General features: G+C 25.2%; 1 long non-coding RNA gene across 1 annotated transcript; it reads right to left on the bottom strand.

The window, feature by feature from the left end:
• LOC147807777 (uncharacterized) lies at nucleotides 1–24,394 on the bottom strand. Its single transcript, XR_015434946.1, has 5 exons — nucleotides 24,386–24,394; nucleotides 5,289–5,341; nucleotides 3,416–3,463; nucleotides 2,436–2,500; nucleotides 1–122 (listed from the first exon to the last, which is right to left on the bottom strand). It is a non-coding gene; the product is annotated as an uncharacterized LOC147807777 (long non-coding RNA).

Raw genomic sequence — 24,394 nt, 5'->3', positions numbered from 1 at the left:
TAAACCATGAAGGAGTTTTATTTCCTTGTAACAAATCAATACATCTGTATACACTATTTACATATGGACAAATATATTTTCTTTATCCCATTCCAGAAGCTTTATTTCAATGAGCCTTTTTCCTGCAAAAAATAAAGCAATTTATTTTACTATAGATATATTAAATGTTCACAGAAAAAAAAATATCATTGATTTAAATCAACTGATTTTTTAAAAGCCATGGATTAAGACAAGCTGATTATTTTTACAAAAAATTATTAATTTAATTATAAAAATATGATATTGAATTTAGTTAATAAATATGCATTCTTTAGGTTGCATTTAAAAAAACAACTAAGATCTGATTTCAGAGATAATGATAGTATTTCACTAAGAAATAATAAAAGAGATATGTATGTAAATTATTATAGTCATACATCCCTTTAATGATTATACTTAAGAAAAGTATTGATTTAAAGAAATAGATTTGGAAAAAATCAATTACTTAAATAAACTTATCATTTAACTATTATAATTATAAATACTTTTTATACTATGTAACTAATAAAAACATTATTTATAGTATGTTTAATTCAAGTCTTTTTTTTTCCATTAATAAGGTTATTTACTAAGAAATGGTGAAAGGGATATGCAAGCAAATTATTATTTTTTAAAATAGATCAACTGCCAAACATATTAAAATTATTCACATTTCATTTTTTAATTATTTAAATGCAGTTCATATATATGTAGCTCATAGATATCAAGACTTATTCTACCCAAAGTAATTTAAAAAAGTTTTTTCAGCAATGCAATCTGATCTAAACTAATTTAATCTGCTTTAGATATCTAATTGAAAAATAGTATCACAAACTTTAACATTCATTAGCAAATTGAGAATGAAAAACATAATTATAATTCTATTTATTCAATTAGTTTTGTAATAATTAAATAATTTTAACCATCTTAGTTAGAAATGTTAACTATTGTAGCTATAATAATATTTTAAAGTAATGTTAAGTGTTATGAAAACAATTCATTCAATGTTTTGAATGGTAAACGTAGAAAAAAAAATTTTTTTTAAAATGATTTTCTTAAACCCAACAATTTATTAACAATATTCATGTTATATTTAATTTTATTTAATGCGACATTATATTAATAACCAAATTGCTGGTACATTATACATTTATCAGTTAACTGTAAAAAAAAATTAACAAAAAAGTATAATTTGCTCTAAATATAAATTTTTTAATTCCAGAAACAAAGCTTGAATAATTTTTTTAATTCTATTAATGAGCGATTCGTAACAGTTTGAGATTGATAATTAGGAAATGTTAATAGTACTTCTGTAACCAGTATCAATTATTTAATATTATTTCATACCAATATTTATTTAAAATCTGCAATTAAATTCGTGACATCCTTAATAAATTACTTTTAAGTGGAGTTTCAATTATTTTGAAAGGAAGGCAAAGTAAATATTGTGTCTTGGCATTTATATATATATATATATGTATATGTATACATATATATTACATCAGAAATACAAATCTTTTGATTATTCAAACTGATAGTTTTAGGAACTGCATTAGTATTTGTAGAATATGTGATGTTCTGAACACAGACATTGTCAGAAATCAGAGCAAAAAGCTAAAAAAACATGAGAATAAAGTTGTTTTTTTTTCTTTATCAGGAATTCAGAAATTTCAGGACTATGAACTCGGATATTATTTAACTTATTAAATAAACTATTATGCTAAAATAAATGGAGAGAAAATTTATACTTTATTATTAAACTATTAGTATAAAAACTTACTTTTATTATATCTTTCCTTATAAATTTTGTATCTTTTTTATCAAATAATTATAATGCACCATATAAGAAAACACTTTTTAATTATCATTCATATAAAATATATATGATATATTGCCTTAAATATATAAAAATTTATATTATATTAATGGATTAAAAAATAATTATGTTCCATGAAATTTAATTACATACTAATATCATAAATTATACACATCTAAATAATAACATTAATTAAACAATATTGAAATATAGCATTTCTATATTACGGGCAAGCAAGGTAGAGAATCATTCTTTATGGTATCACTAAAATCAAATTTAAATGCTGAATGTTTATTTTGCTTGCTAAATAAAGCTGCATACTTAAATATTTAGTTCTTTCCTTTTTTATTAGATATTTTGTTAATATATTTAAAGAAAAGAGTGAATATTTTTAGTTGTTTATTGAAAATATTAATTAATAGTTAAAGGAATAGTTAATTGCTATGAAAGACCTTGAATTGGCTCGGTTAATTTCAATTGGCTTAAAATAATGTCCCACAAATTGTTTTAAAAAAACACAAAACCCCCAGTTTAAACAAAAAAAACTGGTTTCTTTTCAACCATATGGTAACCTAAGGTAAAATATACATTTATTTCTTACCATCCTTTTTGTTGATTTTTAAATTTTGAGTTTTATCTTCATTGTTGATCTTCCATCCTGACTCCCTATGAAAGAAAAAAAAAACTATAATTAGAATATGATAGTTGTAAAATTAGTTAAAACAAAAACAACAAAATCGAAACATTAAAAAAAAAAAACTGTTTCTAAAATCATGTATGAAGATTAATGTAAATATTTTTATTTCAGTTATGGAATATGACAATAAGTTCATTGTTTATCATTTATCTTGTTTATACTCTAAGCATGTGGTGTGTTAGGGGAACTAAATGTGAATTGGTAAATTCAATAAAACTTAGCACGAGCTTGTAGGGGAATACTTTCAGCCTTTCAGCCCAAATTTAATGTGGACAAAGTTTTTAATTTTTTTCATGTATTTTTTTAAGTAAAAAATATTTGCTAAAATAATTGCTTTAATACGAATATTATATGCTGGTGAAACTTATGGAAAAATGAAATATTATATAATATTATCATTTCAAATAAAATAACGAAAAATATTTCGTTATTCATTCATAACTTTACGTAGTTATTTTAACAGTAAAAATAATTTCTTTTAAAATTTTGTTTTCTAACTAATTAAAAAAATAGAATGATAAAAAAATGTTATAACAGGCATGAAAACAGAGAAAACAAATACTAAAATATCGTAATGATATAAAATTGTCAGCACATCTTTTCACCTAATTTATACATTCATAAAGTGCATTTTTCATTTATTACGAAACCTTATTAAGAAATTATTAAATAAGAATATTGCAAAAATATAAATATAAAAGCTTATATGAGTAATAAAAACACTTGTTATTAATAAAGACTGTGTTAGAGAAATACATAAAGTGAACTTAATTTTGATAAGCACAATAATTATTAATTAAAAAAATCAAAATTCTTTTGCAAATCAAAAATATGTGATTTAATTGAAAAAAATATTAATATTTAATGTTTCACTATGTTCTAACCTTATTTTGCTGTTGATGGCTGGATTAGCATTTCTTGGATCGTTCGCCCTGTCTTTCCATAAAAGAAAAGGAATAAATTAGAGTATGATCGTCATAAAAACAGTTAAAAATCAACAAAATCAAAACTGTTTCTAACTAATTATATTTTATAATTTTTGTTAAAAACAATTTTTTGATTTAAATGAAATTAATTTTGATTTAAAGGAAAGAGAAGGATCATATATTAAAATTACAGCGAATATTTATATTTTTGGTAACTGACGATAAGTTGAATGTTTACCAAATTTTACCTTACCAAATTTTCTCTTAAAATTTTTTTGATTCTAATTTAGAAAAAGAACTAGTCTATTAGCCAATTAGAATTAAAATAAATAGATAAATTAGAATTAAAATAAATAGACAAATTCTAAATAAAGCTTTTGTTAGTTAGGGCTCCCTCTCAATTTTAAAAATAAAATTTCCTGAATTTTTGAGGAATAGTTTCCAACAATTTTTAGATTATATATTTCCACTACACAGTTATCATCATAAATTTTAATTAAACAGTTAATAAAAATTCTTTTTTGTAGAAAATGTATACACTTTCTTAAACACAAAATTGTCAAAGGTGAAGGCTGAACAGGTATATTTTAGAATTAACAACCATTTAAAAACTCAAAATAGTAAATTAAGAAGAAGATAAATTACATGAGATAAATTATAGATTTTGCACAATAACTGGAAAAAAAGAATTAGTAATCGTCTTTATAGCATTGAGGACCAACAATATTTAATACAAAAAGCTTTATTTCATGAAAAAAAATATTATACAGAAAATATTATTATACTTATGAATAAATTTTAAAAATAATAACCATGAAATAATATTCTAATTTCTATTCAAAAAAATTGAACGTAATTTTAAATTAAATTTGCTTTATAACAAATTCAGTTTTACAACATAATAATTTTATAACGAATTAATTCATTTTAAAACAAATTTAATCGTAAAATTAAACTTAATATAAAGATTTGAAATGTTCTTATACCTCTACAGCAATTCATTAATTGCAAAAGAAGTATAAAAACAACAAAATAAAAATTAGAAATACTGTCCTTCTATTTAATATGTCATTTTGTTATTTATTTATTTAGAACAAAGAATATATTATATTGAGTATCAAAACAAATATTTAAATTGTTTAAAAATATATTCTGAAAATACTCAAAAAAACTTTAAAAGTGGAAGTGTTTAGTGGAACAATTTTTACATGTTTACCAACGTTATTATTATTTTTTTTAATTTAAAAAAGTCAAAGCAGAAAAATATCAAAATTAAAGTATAATTTAAATATAAAGTAACTAATTAGAGATGAGAAAATTTAAACTCTTACTATTTATTTATTTATTTTATGGTGGTTCAAAAAATATTTCTTCTTATATCTAATCAAAATTATTATTTGAAACAATAAGTGACACCCGCGGTTTAGATAATTCAAATAATGTTTTTTAACAATCCTTCAGAGAAAAAATATGGCTACCGAAATGAAGTAAATTATTAAATTAATCAATGCTTCCGAAAAATGAAAGAAGCATTTTTAATTAATGCATAAGAAATCATAAATTTTTCTTTTATTAGATAGAGTTAATTGAACTTTTATTTATTAAAAAAATCGTCTAATTCATTTTAAAACTAAACTAGCAGCTTAAACTAAACAACAGGAAAGCATAAGATAAAATAGCCAACTGAAGTATTATAGTTATAAAACATAATTTCTAAAAACTTAGCAAATAAAATCAAAGTGAATTAAACTAATTTTAAAAAGCTATTTAATAAATAAGTTAAAAAAAATTTTAAATTACATGAACTAAAGAGAAAAAACTTGTTACTTACTTGCTCTCAAGTGGCGCCACTTCTATTTTTCGAAGAAAGAAGAAAACTAGGGGCTACGTTTATCTCCCTCTTTTTACACCCTTTTCGCCAAATGAATCTTTTAGCTTGTTCTATACAAGTAATCAACGACCACCTACTGAGCAGCTTTTCCGTACTTGAAAGGAATGTTTCTTAGAATTGGGGGTAGGGGACAAAATGTGCTTCCCCACATTCTTTTTAGTTCAAGGACTTCAAACATACTTATCTGGTGATTTCAAACAGTAATGAATATCTATTTTGAATTCTTAAAGACAATTTCTGGTCCTCATAATAAAAAATTAATCTGCACTAAAATATTTTATTAACTATTAGCGATAAGCAAGCTTACTAAATTAAAAAATTATTGAAGTCAAAATTCATTTGAGTACTTTTCGTAAGAAAAATTTTTAATACATATAAACTCGGAAATAATGCTTACATATATATTTTGCTTTGCGGAGTAGTAAATTAGAATATCGTTTCTTTATAATGAACAGTAAAGATTCCATAATTAAGGACGTTTAAGTAAATAAACCATTTTTTAGGTTTCATCAGCTTTTTAACAATTTTAGTACATAAAAACACGTTCTACTTTTATGAAATATTTTTTATAAAGAATTAAATAACTTTAATTGGGCAAATTTATTTACATTAGCAAACTGGCTGTGTAAAATATAATATTAGCACTACAAAATTATAAATTTTTAAAAAAATATATATATATTTTCGTCTAAAAGTCTTTATAAATCACTCCCCGAGTTAAGAATTTTTTTGTTTTTGTTTATGAATGAATGCATGACGACTGGTTTTTTTTTATATCATTCAATTACATTACTAAAAAATAATTATATTTTTGGTTGAAAGCTAATGATCAGAAAGATTTAAAATCCTAAATAACCAACTGCAACAAATTCATTACCTTGGATACTTAAAGCAAAAATTTGAGGTTACTTTATTTTTCTACTAAATACTTACTTCTTTTAACTATCTTTATAAGGATAATGATGTTCTTTTAACTTTCTTACAGATGATATTCATACGATGAAATTCTATTTAGCTATGCATATTTATACTTTCTATGGCATTAAAATTCAGGATTTTTAAATTCTTTAACATAAAAATCGTAACTTTAACTTTAAAACTTTATTTTATTTACGTTTAAGCAACAACATTGATTTTAGAAATCCATTATTAGTTTTCAAACAGTTTTATTTAGTTTATATTTTAAATTTATACTTTGAAACACACTTATATACACGCAGTTTATATTTCAAAACATGCATCGAAATTTTTTGAAGTAACATCAGTTTTTATTTTGCTATTATTTGCATAGCTATAACACATGAAAAACGTTATTTTTTATTTTATCATTTGAAACTTTAAATATTTCATTAAATGCATAGTTAAAAATTACCTGTCTATTTTTTGTTTAAAAATCATTCCATTTATACAAAAATAAAAAATAGCAGGCTTTACCCTTTTCTTACTCCGCTCACTCCCGTAATTGCTTATCGTTCATTCATCATTGATTTTTTTTCTTTATATATACTTCCTTAAGCTGCAATATTTTTCACTTTTCGCAAAACACATAACATTTTATTTTCAAAATATACAAGTATTGCAGCTTTATGTAAGAACATTTTGCTAAGCATAATGAAATAAAGGATTTAATAAATTTGAAAAATAATTATCTGTACTTGAAAGAAAAAAAAAACTTAAGGAATTTAGATTGTGTAACTCAACTGGAAAAAAAAAATGAGAAGTAATACTACTCGTTAACAAGACTTATTGAAGTTTAAACAGGGAACGGTTTTAGCGTTATTTAAGTTTATTGTTTTTAAAAATGTCAATATAATTATTAAGAGTGATATTAGGCAACAAACAAATCTCTCTCTCTGGCTGTCTTTCGCTACTTTTTATTGACAACAACTTGAGCGCATGTTTATAAAATAAATTTTTTATGACAATGGATAAATAGTCAATGGTCAATATTTAAAGCAAAAAAACTTAAAGAAAGATATAACGAATGGGTATTTAAATTTTCAATTGCTTTCAAACATATTGGAATTTCAAAACAAAATTCTTGTTAAGTTTACACATAAATCCGCCCTTTCAGAAAATTAAATTTTAACCAAGTTACCTTTCAGCCAACTACGCGAAGAAAAAGTTTTTCTTAAATTACCGCATTCTATGATAATAACATTTTTTCAAAACAAAACCATAGTACAGTTAATAAAACCAAGTATTTAAACCATTTATTTGGTAATTTTTTTGTTAAAATGATAGCAGTTAACCGGATACTCTAGCTTTCAAAATTATAGCTCTTTTAACCTCACATTTAGTAAAAAATATAAAACTGAATAGTAAATTTTTCTGAACAAATGGTTTTTATACAGTGCTCTAAACTATCATGGTAAAATTATAAAATTTTACCACGTTTTTCGCATTTCAACTCATATTATAAAATCTAAATTTTTTATTACTTTACCGAAAACATTACTAAACCACTTCGTTAAAAAATACTGAGCTTTTTGGTTTTTCCCTATAGCCGGAAATAAAGTAAGTTTTACAATATTTTGGTAGTTTTGATTAAATTTTCTTTTCTAGCAAACATATCAACCAATCGCAGTATTTTTTTATTAACAATTAGTGATTTTTAAGTTAACAATCAAAATCGAAATTTTCTCTACAACTCATCATGAGAACAATCACGTGAAAAGAAAAAGAAGAAGAAAAAAGGTGCGTAAAAGGCAATAATAAAATTGCAATTAATTTTCGAACATATTTGAATACCGGTATTAATTTCAAGATCAAAATTAGCCTTTACAGAGCGCAAAATTTCTAATTAGTATTTGCATTTCTGTGTTCTACAAAGCAGCCAGTACAGTATTTTTTTACACCAGATTTTGCAGATAACAATTTCCAAACTAATTATAGAATAGTCATTTTCATTTTCATCGCACTCTCTGTTCATTTTTCTGTAATCCTTTGTAATTTTATTTTATAACTGTTGTTGAACAGCCAACCCGAATTTGATCTCATGGTTACCAGTGTTCAACTTTATATCATTGTAATTTTGAATCTAAACCAAGAAATAAGAGAACTCCTGTACAAAAGTATCGGGAACGAATTGCCTTCGTGGAGAACTTTTTCATGGTGAGATAAACCACGAAAACCTCCCGTTATTAGCAAGACGAAGATGGGACTCTAATAATCCACGATGCGTCTATCACTTGGAATATTTTATGTCAGCCGGGTACGAAATTCGTATCAACCAGCAATTCTTAAGATTCAAATCCTCAAAACTCATTAGTTGGCTAGCGTTCCTTCCCCTGAGCCTCCACCGCTTATCCTTCGTAATTTGAAACTTCTAAATCTTATACTTTTTGTACAGCAAAGCAAAATGTAAAGTTAAAATAAACACCCAAAAATAGCGGAGGGGACTTCGCTCCTTAGGACTTTTTTATTCAGAGGGAAATGTATTATAGTAAATATTTCTTTCAGGATTCGGCTCAATAATTTAGTAGTTTTCCTGCCACTGTTTATGAATTTTTTCATATAAAAATTAAATAAAAATACAATATATTGATAATTTTTTGCAGAATATTTTTCTAATTAAAAAGATGAAATCCAGTTTAGAAGTATCTGAGTTAACTCCTCAAAGTAAATATACTAAAAAATAGACATTTAAGTGCATGAATTATAAAAGATCCAACATTTTACGCATTTGTGTCTAGTTGAATAGTACTAATTTTTGAAGTTGCGAAATAAGAAGACTTAACAATTTTATTACCATTAATTTTCTTCCTTTTTTTAATAATTTATTAACAGTGTCTAACTTGTGCTTGAAAAAAAATATTAAACATTTCTTTAATTAGTAAAACAAATTCTAACAAGAAATTTTAAAATAATCCTACTTAAAAGTTATTACTATAATGGGGAAAAAAATACTATGATGCTTCTTCAGAGTTTCATAACAGTTAAACTTCTGTTTGCGCATTTGTTTAAGAAATATAATGTGCTTACGTTGTAAAAAAATCAAGATATTCAAGAAATATCGCAGTGATGCATGAACACGAAGCTTATTACAAATTTATCAGATAAATTACTCAAATTTTTGAGGGTTCAAAGAATCTAATTTCTTGTTTTTTAATGTTCTTTTTTTACCTGCACAAAAATATATATGTGTTTATATTTGAAGCATTTAAAGAAACTTGATTAATTTGTATCATGGCGTACTATAAACGTACTATATTATCTCAATAGTTGTGAAAGACTCAAATAGTCGTTCACCATGATTTAAATAATTTACAAACTTTCGACTGCTTAGATAAAGAGATGAAAGATAAAGAAAAGAACGAAAAATGATGTTGTGTAGTCTGAACATTTTAGCCAATTTAATAAATGAAATACGGTTAGAAGTTTCCACCTTAACTCATAAAAATTAGGACATTAAAAAATTAAAATGTATGAATTACAAAAGATCTAACTTTTATTGCATTTGTGTCCAGATGAGAGAAAAATTTGATTTTACTAATTTATGAAGATGCGAAATAAGAAGATTTAACAATTTCGTTACCGTTAATTTTTCGTTTATAGTTTTCTTTTTATATTTTAGCTTTCTTTATTAGTGCACGAACCACGAGATATAGCTAATTAAGTAAGCTACCGATTTATTATATCAATTGTTAAAATTAAGGAAGGTTGAAACTGATTTCTCGCTTTATAATGTTTTTTTTTCCTACAAACAAATATATCTGCTTATAATTTTAAAACACATGAATGAGAATGAATTTGATTTATTTGAATCATTTACAAACTCTTGACTGTTCAGATACAAGGGGTTTAAAAATCCAAAAAAGTGCAAAAAATTATGATGCTTAGTTGTACCCATAAATCATAAAAAGCGAGACTCTCTCCATTTTTAACAAGTTATATTACTAATCAAATAAGACTTTAATATTGAATCAAAAAATATTTTTAAAAAGTTAGAGTTTATTTATGTATTTATTTTTTATTTACTTTTACAATTTCCCATATCCGGTTGAAAGATTTTTGTTAGATGCATAAGAAATAGAATTTTGATCTGTAAAAGATTTTTACTGTGTATTGCTTTTCGCAATCTATGAAATATGAGAATTTTGCGTTTTTCTGTTATACATTTGCTTATTTATTTTTTTAGAAAAAATAAATAGTTCAATTAAAAGCTTATTGCAAACAATTGAAAACAAAATTGGTTTTATGAAAATGTTAAATAATAATAATCATCAGCAATATAAGGAAATAAATAAAAACTGAAATTTTAGTGAAGAAAAAAAAAAAAAAATTGGAAAAGTCTAAAGTTCCTCAAGAACTCTGACCCCCAACAGGGTGGGATGCGAGAAGCGCATAACCGGACGTCGTTAACTTCTCAATTTACCATACACTAACAAAGAGAGGAAATACTCGTCCCCCTCAAAGCAAACTGTAACTAATTCTAAAATAAAGGTCTTTACTTCTTTTTGCAACAAATATTTTAATATCATGAAGGGCACACAAATACACTTACAAACTCCTTTTTATTCCTGAAATTCTATTGCATAAAATTAATTGACCATTAAAATTCTTATGATTCTCTTTTTGATATAGACTTTACATTTAATATATACAGTAAAAAATCGCTAGTTCTTACCACGTACAAAAGCGCTTGCATTACAAACTACTAATTTTAGTACAATAATTACCAATAATACAAATTATTATAATTTTATCGAAAACTATTTAAAACAGCACTAATTCGAGGAATTAATTATCATGATGGGTCGTGTAAAGAAGGGACAGTGAGTAAACTTTGTTTTTACGAAAATAATTCAAAATAATATTTTCATTTAATATCTGTCATAGTAGCGTAAAGATTAAAGTGTTAAAATTCTGAGTAGGAAACTAAACTCCTTTAATTTTCTATTAAGATATGTATACTGAACTGCTCTAAATTGATTTTATGGGGATATTTATTTGAGCTAAGTCAAATAAAGAATAAATAAGTTAATGCGGCAAAAGAATTACGCAGCGTAAATTACTCAACGTTATGTTGAATTACAAGTTCTTCAAAATAAATATTCTACAAAAAATATGCATATCAAATAAATTTTTTTTTTTTTACAAAATAAAGAGTAAAAATTTAACTTAACTATGTCGTATTTGTTAAACTTCTTTATTCTTACTATAATTGCGAAATTTATTATATTTAACTGTAAATAAACTAAGAATAAGTTACTAGATATCAGATATTATTTATATAAAATTTTATTGAAAGATTGGTTTGAACTGTTTTCTAAAAACAGAATCAATTCAAAAAAAGATTACTAAAATAAAAAATTAAAAAAAAGTATGTGTTATTAAGAGAAAGAAATATACTATACAATTACAATTTTATTCGTTAATAAAATGATTAATGGAAGTTACAGAATACTATTTGTTTAATAACATGAGAGAATTGTAATTGCACTATTCCAATCACTGGATACCCATTAATCATTTGTTTTTCTTGGATAGATTTTTTTTAAGGTCGTCATTAATTACAGAAGGTGTCTAAATTAATTTTTGTCCTTTTGTCAGTCAATGGGCTAAATTGATTTTTAATTCCAGCCAATATACGTTTCGCAGAAAATTCTTTTCTTTCTTCAGTATTAATATTTATATAATAATTGCTGCCAAAAAGAAGAACAATAGTTGTGTATAAGTTAATTATAAAACGAATATAAAATTGCTTTAAAGTAATTTAATGTAACACTATTAAAATTACCCTCTGGTGAAAGTAAAAAGAAAAAGGTCAGTCTGTAAAACAATGAATTCCAAGAATTTCAAAAATTATCTTCTTTATTTTTAATTATATCATTTCGAGATGCTTTTTGATTTTCGAGATGCTATCATGATTTTTTTCATGACTCTTAGAATTCTTTACTTAAGATAATAGTGTTGAAGTTAATCTAATCGATTAAATTGGTCTAATCGAAAAGTGCGAACGCATGAGAACCTAGAATAATAGCATTAACACTGACCATTCCTGAAAATTCTTTTTATATGAAGTTGGAAAAATAAACTGCATTGTTAAATTAACGTGAAACGAGCAGATATTAATAAATTTCCTTCTCTGTCAGAAAACTGAATAAATTTCCTTCTCTGTCAGAAAACTGAAAAGGTCACTGATACCGCCACTGTTTTGGGGTTTTCAACTTAACGTTACATTTTATCAAACACTGTTTGATTTAGAAACTTCAAATTACGTTAATATGTAGGAAATTGAACGGAGATCACAATGGAATTAAAAAATAATTCTAAAATTAAGTCAAGATTATTTTTACTCTTATACTTGTTAGAAAAATAACATGCGGGCCGCTCTGTGACCGCAAGAATTCAGCTGCGGAAGTTAAATTTGGTATGCTGAAAGAGCCAAATTTGTTTTTAACCGTAACATAGAGTCTTTATTTCCTTTTAGAAATTCTTATTTGTTTGAAAGTTATTACAATTTAAAAGTTTTTTTTTCATTTTTTCTTTAACTAATAATTATTTATTGATTGTTGTGGAAAAAGTTTTCATTTACGCGATTTTCATAATATCCCTCTTGACTTAATATTAAAAATAATGAAAATAAAGAAAAAAATATTATATAGAAAAAGGCTAGGTGTTGCCAAATATAAAACTTCGACATTTTATACCGACATTTGAAAATATGTGTAGAATAAAGAGAAATAAGAATTGTTTCTTATATGATCGGTTAACAAGAAAAAATTACTTCTAATTTATAAATCCTTTTCATTGTGTCGCACACTCTGCCTTTCTAAAATGTAATTTTTTTAAGCGCAGTTATTTATCATTCAAATCCAGCTATCCTTTTTATTTTGTCAAAATTAACAAGTTAATATAATGAACTTAAATAATAGTATAATAATTTTACATTAAGCAAATAATTTTTAATCGACTTTTCAGGAAAAAAAAACTTTTAAGAACATTGTTAAGAACAGTTTGTGCCAAATACCGCTAGTTCTGAGAGAATAAAAAAACGAATTTGCGCGCGGGCATAAACTGCTTTTTCCATAGAACATCTTCAATGCGTAATAACTCTCGGCGAGACCGTTTTTCCTTCTTCTTCATTTGTCAAAACTTAGGAATCCTTAAAATGCAACTGCTGGCAATCCAATCGTAATTTTTACTTAAAAAAGTGGAAGAAAACAATTTGTACTTGATCTTCAATTATTTCAAACTTGATGAATGAGATTCAACTACAGGGATTATCGAGCGTAGCGAACAGGTGACGGTGCCTCCATGTAGAAAACAAGGATACATAAAAATAAATTGTGTCGAACAACTATTATCAATAAGCGTATGATTAATATTTAAAATTGTCTCTAAAAAAGGACTGTAGAAGCTGATCAATTGATAAAAATTTATCTGCTGCAGTCAAGGTATAAATTATCGTCACTATCTGAAAAACATTTAATATATTTAAATATTAGCATGTTTACGAATTATGACCTGTTTTTGAATTTTTTTTAAATTAACGTCAAACTTTAACCGGATTTCAATAAATTAGTTCAAAAAGAACTGCACTCTTTAAAAAGGAGGTATGAAAATGATTCATTGGATTCGTTTTGTACTATGAAAATTGCCAAGTCGATTCGGCAGCATGAAATACTATTTCATTTTTCACCAGTTTATGGTTAAAAGAGCTCCACTTAGTTCTAATTACATAATCATTCAATTTCGTCTAAATAGTTATGCCTTTTCTGAAATATTGATTTGCAAATTTACCGTAAATTTAAAACTATACCTACAGTTTAATGGGACAAACAGATAAAATTTCGGTTCTCTTACCGTTATTTTAATATTTCAGCCATATTTCTGTTATTAGTTCCTAAGATTTAAAACATAGCACAATTTTAAAATTTGTTAACCCAAAACCCCTTGTGAGAAAAAAACAATGTTTTTAATTCATGTATAGGAAACATTTTGCAAATGACATTTTAAAATGATTAAATGTATGTTTATTATTTTGTATTGTTATGTTTCTTTCATTTTTCTACAACTAGGGAACATTACTGGAAAATGAGTAATTTTTCACACAATGCATTTTTATTTAAATCTTATATCGACTTCGTAGAAGAAAAAATCGGTGACTTTTTTTCAATCCTGCTGTAACTTTTGTATTTTTTCCAGCTTTAAATACAATGCTATTTTTATTAACACTTGAATTGAAGTATGTGACGAATGTAGTGTAAAGAAAGATTGAAACAGAGAAATTTAATGTTTAATTTTGTCTAATTTGCTATTTAAAGAATTTAGTTTCAAAATAAAACTCAATAACGCAATTATGGTTTTAAATAACTACTCCGCTATTTAATTGGTTAAGGCAATATGCAGTAGAACATTTTTTTATTTATGTCACATTTTATGCTAGAATAAATAGTGCAGACCCTTGCCACACATGAATGATAAATTTGCTTGACTATAGTAAGTAGAAGGGAGAGGGGGGGGATATTGTCGCCGTAGTGTCCTCAATTGGTTATGCCTGGACAAAAGCCGTACCGACTGTCATTCTGAGTAAATTGGCGAAATTCTATCAAAGTTAAAAGAAAGGCAACCCTACAAGACCCTACACTTTATATTTTCTGCCATCTATCCGCAGGACTCGAAAACACGTCTAAAGTAAAAAATAAAAAACAGCGCCATCTATGTATTGCATTCAAAACAGTTTTTTTTCCTTAATGTATATAAACTATTTTAAAAATAAATTAATGCTGCATGAAAAAATATTTTTGTAATGCAAATAAAAAATAAATATAATTAACGTTTTGAAAGTATAATTTTAATTTTTATTTATATTCTGTATTATAAGTTTTTAAAAAAAATTATTTGCTTAATATTTTGAAGTTTAATTAATAAAAATATCCAAATGTATTTTTATTACTTAAAAACGTATATTTAAGAATAAAATTTCCTAAACAATTATTATTTTCAAGTATTGCTTAAAAGTTTAGGGGAAAAAAAGTTATTTACTTTATTAGACTAGACATTTGCTATAAACAGTCAGAAAATTTAAACACGATTTTTTTAAAATTCAAAATTCTTAAGACCATTTAAACTATTTTGAATCCAGTTTTTAAGAAGTAAGTGATTAAACTAAGATATTAAATTTGAAATGAACATTAAAATAAAAATAAAATAAAAAACAATTTATATAAATAAAACGTTTACTATTATAAATGGTATACATTCATTATTACAAAACACTTAAATTGTAATAAAAGTTAGTAAATTAATGTAATAAAAAAGCCCATCTCATTAAAAATCCTTGCTCTAAATTCAAGATATTTATAATTTCTAGGAGGATTTAAGCAATTTACAATATTTTTTTATTCATTTATTTTCTATAAATAGATTTTTTTATTTACATGAATTTTAAACTTACCTATTCATTTTTGTTTTAGAGAAGGTTTAAAAAAGGAGTCATAGTCTGGAAAAAATTTATGTTAATTTCATTTGGGGCTTACAGTAATAATTTTCAAGCGACCAAAACATAAACAATGGGAAAAGTTTTCATATCGCTTCTTCCTAAAATGACAAAAAATAGACAATGACGGACCTTTAGCCTTTTACTGCTATCATATAAATTATACTAGATTTTTTTTTTTAACCATGAATTACAAAAATGATGGATTTTTTATTGAATCCTTTAACGTTAAAAATAAATGTATCGCTTATTCAATAAAAAAATAATAATAAGTCTTCAATAAGAAAAAGTCTTCAATAAGTATTCAATTCAATAAGTCTTTCTTAAGTACATGTTTAATACAATAAATTTAACAAAATTTTATAATAAACAATCGAAAAAATAAAAACTTTTTCTCAATGAACAAAGGAATTGTTCTAGTTAAAAGTATTAATATTTATTCTTATTTTTAAGGGAATATGTATTAAATTTTTCTAGAAAGAAAGAATATATTATATTTCGAGTTAAAAATTATACTTCAGAAAATGATTTCAAAAAGAAAAAATAAATAATTATATATATTTATTTAAAAATTTTAATAAAATTTAAAATGATTATTTTTTAATAAAATTATTTTTTTAAAAAATATAATAGGCAATACCACATAAAGTATATTTAGATTATAGTAAAATAATAAAATTCAAGTTTTTAATATTCTATGTAAAAAATTAGCAGTTTTCAAAGAATAATAAAAGTTGTTTTTTTCCTCTCAAAAATACGGTTAACGTTTTATGGATTTTTTCCATTCTCTCCTGATTTTTTTCAAATTTTTGAGTTAAAAGCACATTTTTTACCAACTCTGCATCTATTCATTATTAATCTATTGTAACATTACAATTAATTAACGGTATACAATAAAGGTCCTGTAACTAATTAAGTGTAAGAGGCCAAACAACGGCATGCAATAAAGGTCCTGTAACTAAATAAGTGTAAGAGGCCAAACAACGGTTTTATTTTTCGGGCCTGTATAGGTGAAGAGTTATTCCGCCTCTTCCTGAAATGCCTCAAAACAAACGATAAAGGACCCTATTGTACTTGCCTTTTGCCGTTACCCTACCTAGAATGCCAGCTTACGGCCTTACGTTTGCCGTGAGGTGTGTGCTTACTGGGTAGAGTATACCGAGAATTCATTAGTAGTAGGGAAAACAATGGTTGTTCAAACAAAATATGAAAGCAATGAAATACAAAATAAATATCGTTGAGTCACAACATCCTCACACCTTTTGTATTGCCGCTAAACTCTTTTACGTATTCCTTTTCATTATCCTTCGTAATATCCTTTAATAATATTTCCGTAATATAATTCTGTATTGATTCTAATCTTTGAAACTTATCGGATAACTGAGAACTAAATTCTTGTAAAATATGCGTATTAACTTCTTGTTTATTAATTTCTGTAGAAATAACCTTCGTAAAATTCGTAAACGCCTTTCTTAAAGTTTTTTGCTGTAATTTTAATGTTTCCATTTTATCAATTTTTAATAAACGTACAATAGTTTTCAGTAAACGTAACAATAGAAACTAACTTCGTAATAATAATAATGGTCCTGTCACGGACGCCAAATGTTCAAATTAAGAAGCTGATATACGTTTTCCAATGGTTTATTAAAACATATAATACGGCACATAAATGTTATTTACAGAAGAATTAATATATTATAAAGAACGTAAACACATATTTCCAGAGAGTAACAAATCTTAACGTAATTCTTTAACGCAACGTAAATTTAGAACACAGCAATTTTTTTATTGCCAGATTACCAAACATTATCTATCTCGTTGTCATGGAAATACAAAATAAATATCGTTTGAGTCACAACAATGGTGTTCCGGCAAACTGCAATGGACAAATAACATTAAACGAGTGTAGCGAACATAAAGAATGTATTTACAATTGTACACAGAGAATTGTGTTGTACAGTGCGCAAAGAAAACGGACCACCCTGAATAACTTTTGAAACTAATGGTCGGATCTACGCGTTCTAGGATTTAATCTTAATGGTTCGAGAGGGTGATCACAAATATGCTAATTAATTAGTACAAACAATATTTTAAGTTACGAAATCAAACACAAAAATATACATTCTCTGTATAAGCATGCCCTTCTTTCAACAGATTACTTACCCTCAAAACATTGCAGATAGCTATAGCCGAATTCTGGGACGTATGGTTCCATTAGTTTGGTCAGGAGAGCTGTCCAAAGTTTGGATCCCTTAGTGTTAATTTAATTTTTTGCGTATTTCGCTATATCTCGTGAACTTTTTAAGCGAATCAAAAAAATTTTGCTCACAATTATAAATTTTTTTATCCCAGACAAAAAAACACGTTTAGTCCAAAAAATTATATAAAAATTTTTAAGGTTCACAATTTTTACATAATTTTTTTTAAAAAATGCAGTTTTACATGGCAAAATAAGAAGTTTGAGTGAAATCAATCGAACAGTAGCTAATCAAATTTTAAAAGAAATTCATATTTTTAGAATTCGATTTCTTAAGGACTATTCGTTTGCACTTATTATTTAACGTACTTGTGGTCACTCCTTTTGAACAATTATGATTGAATCCTAGAGCGTAAAGATCCAATCATAAGAAGATTAAATCAAAAATTATTCAAGGCGATTAATTTATATATTTACCTTTTTTGTACACTGTTAAGCCAAACATTAGCTTCGCCTGAATTAAAGTTCCAGTCGTAAAGTCAGTAAACGGAGTGTGCAACGCTCATTTTACCGTATGGGCTTCGGAAATTGTAGAACCAACTCGCTATTTATTTTATTCAACGTGTGTCAAGACGACGTAAGTAAAAATAGCTCCTTTAATAATGTCATTTACATATTACACTTATTACAAAATTCTGTATAATATATAAATGACAGTTCTATTAATATTAATTATCTTATAATCTTATCACTTTCCGTATTTTAAACAAAACTTTCCATAATTAATTTGAGAATGTAAGCTCAATAATAACAACATAGTTTCATAAAACGTTTTATAGGAAGAGTAGAATTGACATAATTTATTAGACATGCTTAAAATGTCGTTTAGAATAAAAAGTGCATTTGAAGAGAGGATTAAGACTATGTTTGTGTTATAAAAGAGTGGAAAAAAACAATCAATTACAGAATATCGTAAATAAACACTATATGCATTGCAAATGGAAATTTTGTAAAAACTTAAATTCTGTTTTAAATACACTTGCATGTAACAAATTAGTTCGACAAAAAAACATTTTCTTTTAATTATTTAAAGAGGTATCGTCTAATTTTAAAATAAAATTTTATGCATTTAAATTTAGTTGCTTAAAATATTGAATTTTTTTCTTCAACTAAATTCTAAAATTTAAAATTTTAAGCCTCCTTGGTCGGTGGAAAGTAACATTTATTAAGCATTTATTATATTAATTTTGATTCTAAAGTCATAAATAAATGTGGCGCTGTCTTTGTAAATTAATGTTGCATTTATTTCAAATTTAATTCTATAACTTATGAAATCTTAATACTGATTACCAACTCCCTATCTATATATATATTTCTCTTACACGGCAACAAAAAAAAGCCTCATTACAACTCCCTGAATGGCAACGCTAGAAAATCGACCAATGATTACCACTAAATATGTCACATGCCTCATCTAGCTGAAGTGGCTCTACATATAGTGCTTTTAAAAACGGAAACTGAAATAACCAGAAAGAGCATTCTTACCAAATGTGATCTCTTCCGAAATTCACCCTATCAGCTGCGGCAATCTCATACTATTAAGCTAGACAGAAGTGAGTAGTCTTTGTCGATCGAGCTCTATTTTAGTATTTTGTCGAAAGCGCTTTTTTCACGAATTTATGTATAACGAATTTATTTGACGATTTTTGATTTATATCACGAATTTATTTGTTCTATTATTGTTATTAGTTATTCATTAAAAAATGAGTCTCAGTCGTGCTGTTACGTTTTAAGATTTTATATTATAGCACATTTTTTAATAGGTTTAACGAATTACACGTCATTTATTTGAATTCAAATTTATTTTAACGACTTAGTATTTACTAAAAAGATTAATTTTTTTTAAAAAAAAAGTTGTTATATGGATTTAAATGATTGTTTTGAATTCTTAGAATTTGCAATGTACCTAAATTAGTAGCGAGCTTGGTTTACGAAGCAAAAGATATAAGATTGCGTGGCAATTTTCGGGGGTTGGAGAGCGTTAGAGAGAAGGGGGCGCAGCCCACTAGTATACATACATATATTTATTTTTAAAAAAAATTTAAAACGTATTGAAAGCAATAGGCACTAAAAACGACTCAACTCTGACTGGAACCGGTTTTCAACAAGTGCATTGTCGACCGCTCTACCTACTGCACTACTCATATATGTATATATATATATATATATATATATATATATATATATATAGTATATATATATATATATATATATATATATATATATATATATATATATATATATATATATATATATATATATATATATATATATATATATATATATATATATATATATATATATATATATATATATATATATATATATATATATATAGTATATATATATATATATATATATATATATATATATATATATATATATATATATATATATATATATATATATATATATATATATATATATATATATATATATATATATATATATATATATATATATATATATATATATATATATATATATATATATATATTTATAACCGATGTTAAACAGTCGACCTAATTCTGAGTTTACGACTATCAACGTTTAACTCCGCTGCATGTAATTTTGAACCCTACCTAAAAGACAAGGCAGTTTCTGGATCAAGCATTGGGAAAAATTAGTCTTCGTAGAAGACTTTTTGATGGTACTAAACCCCATTTGCATTACATTGAGTGGAAAACCGCAAAAACCTCCATCGGTTAGCCTGGAGACAAGGGGGTTGTAACCCATTTTCCGTCAACCACTGAGGATATTTACAGCAGCACTGTGGTCGGTGCGAGTCTAAAGTACAATTCCCGTCACCCAATCACAGCTGGGATTCGAACCTGGGTAACTTTATAGGGAGGCGAACGGTGTATCCCCTGAGACACAGCAGCTTTAGGATTTAAATGGAAGTTCTTATCATCAAAATAGAAAAACATCTAAAATTTATATTCTTCTCCTTCAAAAATGAAAGTACAAATTTCTTAAATGAATTAAATAAAGCATAATCTAAATTTAAAAAAGTAATATTAATAGAAAGTTCTGATTCTAGTTCATAATTCCTAGGAAAAAAGAATAATCAATGATATTGTTTTCATTTATTTTTAATAAATATTTTGAATTTGGTAAATACTTAAATAAAACAAAAAAAAACCTTTTTTCTACTTTTCAATGAAAATTTGACTACGTTTTTATTTGTGTTTTATTAAAAAAAATAATTTATTAACTATATGCTTGAAGAACAGTAAAATCATCGGCATATAACTATTTTGATTACTGATATTTATAAATGAAAAAAGAAGTAGATATGAGTCTGTATCTCGAAGAAAAGATTTTACACAAAAAAAAATTCTTCAGGGATTCAACTGTTATCATAGATTTAGATGTAGAATCACACAAACAATAATGCGTGGTAATAAATTATGAACGTTCTTCCCAATATGGGAGCAATATGTTTGATATCCGGACTGCGAAAATATCTCCTACAAGATTGGCATGAAGTAAAGCAATCTCTTATGATGATCACGTAGAAACTGTACTTGTGATTTCGAATCGGATTTAGTTTATTTTCTTCATTTTTATCTCCTTGTTGTTTTGTTTCGACCAGCTTTACCACCGCAAAATAATGGAGGTGAAGAGCATTGCATTTCCGTGACGTTAAAATAGGATGTTTTTCTAAGACATCGATGGGAAAAATCTGAAGTTTATAATGGTTTTTACGCATTGGCTAATGTATCACTTTTTCCTGTTTCCACTGGGAACGAAATTAAATATTTTGTTAGGTCTTGAATATTATACTATTATTTATAACCGAGGTATTCAACTTGCGAATTATTGTTTTGAAGACCGACGGGGTCCTTTTTTCCCCTCCCTTTTTTTGTTATTCTGTAATTTAAAATTTCTGTAATTCTGCTCTCGTTTTTTCTGTAAATCAAAAAATAACTGATTGAAAATATTGGGTTAAGCTTTAATTTGACCCAGTTGAAGTGCGTATTTAATCATTCATGTGTTAGCCTTATAGAAAAGTATGTGTAGAATCTTAGACCTAGAATGAGAGGAGGTACCAGGGTGACCAGAAAGGTATATATATATATATATATATATATATATATATATATATATATATATATATATATATATATATATATATATATATATATATATATATATATATATATATATATATATATATATATATATATATATATATATATATATATATATATATATATATACATATATATATATATATATATATATATTTGGGTCATTCTCACGAAAACTGTCATTTTTCAGTTCATAAAATCCCAAAAAAGTAAAGTGAATGAAAAGCTCTGAAACTTTTTATATTAATAGAAATATGTAATGGCATTATAAAGAAAGTATATATCCTATAAATTATACTTAATATTTAAATTAATTAATTTTTTAAATAATTAATTTATAATTAATTAATTTATAATAATTAGTAATTAATTAATTAATTTAATAAATAAATAAATTAATTTAATAAATTAATTTATTAATTTTTTAATTTATTTTTCAAATTAATTAATAAGTAAATTAATTATTTTCACTATTTAAAAAGTGAGGGAATGACACTAATAGTGAGGGAATGATATTTTATTTTAATACATGTTTTTATCTAAGTTACATCTACCTAAAGTTTGAAAATGATAACATACTAAGTATATCTATTATTTATTATAATTTAGTCTTATATATTTAATAGTTTTTACAGGTTTGGGAAATAAAATTGGCTGGCACGATTGAACAAAAAATAATTTGATAATATACTCATCTTGAATCATTCCCTCACTTCAGCGTCATTCCCTCACTTTATACACTAGTGAGGGAATGACGAATTCAATGAAATTTAAAAATAACAGTTAGGCCTAATTAATTTCTGAAGTCAATCACATACAATTATATTCATACAAGAAAGCAACATATAATTATCAACTTTCTCGATGAAGTTGTATTTTATTTTACTCTAAAAAATGACATGAGGGAATGACAAATGTAAAAAATTTTACCTGGTTTGATTCATTCAAATTTATTCCACAGCAAAGCTTCTTTAAGTTGAAGATGGAAACATACTGCAATTTTGTTCTATGATGCCAGTTGTTAACTTCTGAAGTTTTTATTAAAATATTTTTATTCTAAGAAGATTGCAGGTGATAAGAACATTGTTGTGAGGGAATGACGCGAAACACTGGGGACAAAGTTTAAAATAGTGCTGTGTTAATATTTTTATCAGAAATTAAATATAAAATTGATTTTATGAATTCTATATTTCAGTATTCTGAAATAAAAAACACGAATTTGTAAAAAAAATTTTTTTATTTCAGAAACAATTTTTTTCTTTTTTTAAATCAGCGGTGGGGACAAGTGAGGGAATGACATATTGGTATATTTTAATTACCTAAAATAAATAAAAAATAAAAATTTATAATTTTATTTTTATTCTTTTGTTAGCTTGCATTCCGAAGGACACTTTCCCTGATTTTTTTTTTTTTCGTAAGCTGTAAAACAAACTTAAAATATACTGGGGACATGAAAATGACTGTTTTTGTGAGAATGACCCATATATATATATATATATATATATATATATATATATATATATATATATATATATAACAAACATACATGTATAACAAAAAAACAAGAAAAAAAACAATAAGTTTCATTTATTGCGCATAAGCTGCAAGTAAACAGAACTCATTAGATAAGTTCAAAATGAAGATAAGACAAAGGAAAATTACAGACGTATGAAAAAAGGGAGGGAAAAGAAAAATAATAATAATTAAAAAAAAATAGCAAACAACTGGAAAAAGAAGGAAAAAAAGGATAAAATTTTTCGGTCAGAAAAGTCAGTTTTCCGGATTTTTTTAAAATATTTTATCCTTTTTTTCCCAATTGTTTGTTTGTTTGTTTTTTTTAATTATTCCCCCCCCCTTTTTTTCATATGTCTGTAATTTTCTTTGTTTTATTTCTATATTATATACAAGCTGAATACCCGTTCTTCGCTCGGGGTGAATAAAATAGAAGAATCAACAAAACTGAACAACCTGGAAGAACCAGGTAATGAATTAGAGAAAATAACACAAAGTCGTTGCTTCAATATGGGTATGTTTAATGTAACATAACTGTTTTTGCTTTCACTTTTATCTTAACATAACTAATCCCTATTTGTTTTCAGTATGCTTGCTTAATTTTTATTTCAAATTAGACAGTGGTAAATAAAATGAAACAAAGAATTATTAGTCCCACCTTCTAATAAATTAATGATAAAATAACTCAGATGCATGTGTTTTTTTTTCGTTCTGAAAATGTACTTACCTGGTTCAT

Source organism: Parasteatoda tepidariorum, chromosome 6, assembly GCF_982258835.1.
Source record: "Parasteatoda tepidariorum strain Cologne lab strain chromosome 6, Ptep-v5.0, whole genome shotgun sequence".
NCBI lineage: Eukaryota > Metazoa > Arthropoda > Arachnida > Araneae > Theridiidae > Parasteatoda > Parasteatoda tepidariorum.
Note: the sequence above shows the minus strand (reverse complement) of the source record. Positions and strands in the feature narration are given on the sequence as shown.